This window comes from Condylura cristata, unplaced genomic scaffold, assembly GCF_000260355.1.
Source record: "Condylura cristata isolate star-nosed mole 26May11 unplaced genomic scaffold, ConCri1.0 scaffold00032, whole genome shotgun sequence".
Classification (NCBI taxonomy): Eukaryota; Metazoa; Chordata; class Mammalia; order Eulipotyphla; family Talpidae; genus Condylura; species Condylura cristata.
In genome coordinates, this window is record NW_004567133.1 from 20,130,684 (window position 1) to 20,133,830 (window position 3,147).

Here is a 3,147-nt window from a genome sequence, read left to right on the forward strand (position 1 = left end):
TGTCGTGGCGAGCAGTGTCCCCTCGGCGGTGTGGGCGTTCACGGCCCGCAGGCGCCGTCCTCGGGCCCAAGGACGACGCCAAGGACGCCGCGGCGGCCGCCCCAGGCCTCCCACGCCAGGGCCTGGCCTGGGCAGTCCCTGCGGCTGGCCCCTGACACCTGCCCTGATGTGGATGCTTTCGGGGAACATATTTTGAGTTTGTCAGCAGGAAAGTTTTCCTTCGGGGTTTTTTCCACCGGTGTGAGTGACACCGGACAGATGTACCGACGAGGGAAAGCTGCCGGCTGGCAGATGGCCAGCCCCCGCAGGGCAGCGTGCCCAGCCCCGTGCCGTCCGGCAGGGGTCAGTGAGGGAAACAAAAGCTGGCCCGGGGTTGGATGTTTCCAGCCATCAGCACCCGGGGTCCTGGGGCCAGACAGGTCGGCAGAGCCGGGACCCCCACCTGTGGCAGCTCCCCTCCAGGCCACTCTTCGCACTCTCGTGCCACCCCCCTCCCTCTTCTAGGCCGCCGCAGGCCCACTTCAGAGAGCAGTCACCCCCACTTTGAAGGTGAGGAGACATAGGCATAGACCAGTAGACTCCGCCATGGGGGTCTCAGGGCGGCATGCTCCGCGTCCCACCCCCGCTGGACGCTGCTGGAGGCCACAGACTGCAGGCCAGCCGGCCCCTGCAGGAGGGCCTGGACAGAGAGCAGGGGCTCTGCCCGGCGCCCACGCGCTCAGGCTGTCCAGCCGGGGCAGCCTGGCCTGGCATGCGTGGGCATGAAGCTGGGGCAGGGCTCTCCAGGACGCTCAAGCTCAGGGAGCAACAGGCAGCACCAGGAAGGAGCCCACTGACCACCGTGTGGGAGGCCACAGCGTAGGCAGGAGCCAGGCCCACTTCAGAGAGTGGTCACCCCCACTTTGAAGGTGAGGAAACACCCTCAGAGCACCCTCAGAGGGACAAGGGCAGGAGCAGCAGGCAGGCGGGCTGTGGAGCCAGGGAGGCCGTGAGGGCACCGGGCAGCGGTGGGGGCCACTCGGTGCTCCCTGCATGCCCCTGGAGGACATGCTGAGGAGGTGGGGGGGACGGGCACTGCACCCACATAGGCGGGGGATCCCCCTGGGAAGGGGAGGATTTCAGAGCTGACCACTGGGGTGGGTGATGGGGTAAAAGCAGGGGAGCCACAGGACAGGTGGGCCGCGCTGTCCCGTGGCCTAGGGTTCTGGGGCACCACTGTGAGGGCAGGCCAGGCCCCAGGTAGAAGGGCCTCTGGCCAGGGCCTGCCTCTGCGGGGTGCCCTTGAGGCTTGCTCACGGCAGTGCTGACCGCAGGACGGCCAACTCGCACTTTCGGACATGACTTCAGTCCTCGACTCGCTCTCACTAGTGGGTGTGCCCTGCCGCTGCGGGCAGCCCTGGCAGCTCGCAGCTCCGCGTCAGCCGCTCCTGTCCCGCCAGACGCAGGCCTCTCACCCTGCTGCCCAAGAGCAGCCCTCCTCGCGAGAGCACACTGCCCGGCAGCCCCTCAGCCTTCCAGGAGGCTCCCCTCCGACTCTCACCTGGCTCTCAGGTGAGTCAGGACGAGAGCTGCTATGTGCTGCTTAGTGCAGGCGCTCACCCAGGCCCAGCAAACCATGGCCAGGGGACGTGAGCCCTCAGTCCGGGGCGCACAGGTGTTCCTGGGGGGGCCGGGGGCACGCACCCCGTGTTCCTGGGGGGCACACTGTGTTGCCAGACCCGAGCAGGGCTGGAGCTCTTCAGATGCAGTTGCTGTCAGGTCTGTGCCACCAAGATGGAGTGGGAAGACAGCCCATTGTGGGTGGGGGTGCTCTGGGCGGGAGAGCTTCCAGGACCTGTCCTCTGTCCTCGGGGCCTTGAGCCCTGCCCTCAGGCGGGCCCCTGCCCAACAAAGACACAACTAGGCAGTGTGTACACAAACATGCTTAAGGGAATGCAGGTCACCAGACTTACCTGGGGTGGGGAGTCCAGAGAACATTTAATGGAGACATGGGACCCAGAAGAGCGGGTGTTGGGGGTCTGAACAGTGGCACAGCAGCCAGGGCCTCAGAAATCAGGGCGACTCACCTGCCTGATGGAACTACCGGTAATCACCCCACCACCCCACCACCGTATGGAGGGGCAGCCCCGCGCCCCAGCAGAGTCCCGACCTGGAGAGTAAACAGGCAGGTGTCACAGGGCCCGCGCTGAATTAGAAACAAAGGCACAAGGCGGACTTCAGAGGGGCCACCCCACACCCCGCCCCGAGTGGGTCCCTCTTAGCAGGTCTGGAGCAGGCAGCAGGCCACTCCTGTGTCCTTCCAGAAGCGGGCAGAAGGAGTGCCCGCTGCTGACAGGATGGGGTCAGGGGACACATTCTGGGGTGCTGGAGCTGCGCTCGACCCCGTCGGGGTGGGGTCGCCTGGGCAGCAGGCAGGAGGGCGGGCGCCCATTAAGCTGCCCGCGCAGGTTCGTGCGCCTTACATGCGGACGCCTCCGTGAAGGTCAGCGCTAGTGGCCAGGTCGGGCAAGCAGCGACTGGGCGCGGTGCCCGCCCGCCCCGCCCCACCCGCCCAGCGACCCGCTACCCTCTGTGACATCAGGCCTGGCGGGAGCCTGCGGGTGGGTCCTCAGCGTGCGCACTGACCCCTGGCCGCAGGGCGCGAGGCTGCGCTGGCAGCGGGGTCCGGGACCGCTGGCGTGGGCCAGGCGCCCTGCAGATGTTGGCAACAAGGGCAGGAGGCCTCTGGGCCACGGACAAGCTCTCCCGGCCCTCAGCCGTGCCCGTCTGCCCTGAAGGGGGGCCAGGAGGGAAGCAGAGGACAGGGGCGCCCAAGGAGAGCCAAAGTCCTGGATAACGAGCTATGGACGCGGCCAGTGCTCTGGCCCACACCCCAGAAACCCAGCGGGGGGGTCTAATTCCTGCCCGCAGGCACCTCCAGCACCAGCCTCAGCCGTCCCTTCCCCCCCGCACCTGAGCGCCCCCCCCCCCAGTGGCTCTGTGGGTGTCAAGTCACTCCGCACAGGGTGTGGGCCCGCTGGCCTGGCCAGTGCACCCTGCGGGGTCTGAGGGCTCCAGGGCCGCCCGCCCGCTGGGTCGCGCTGGGTTGGCGCGTGGACGTTGGCATGCTGCTGCGAGTCCCCGTCCTGGCCCAGGCCGGGCTCACTG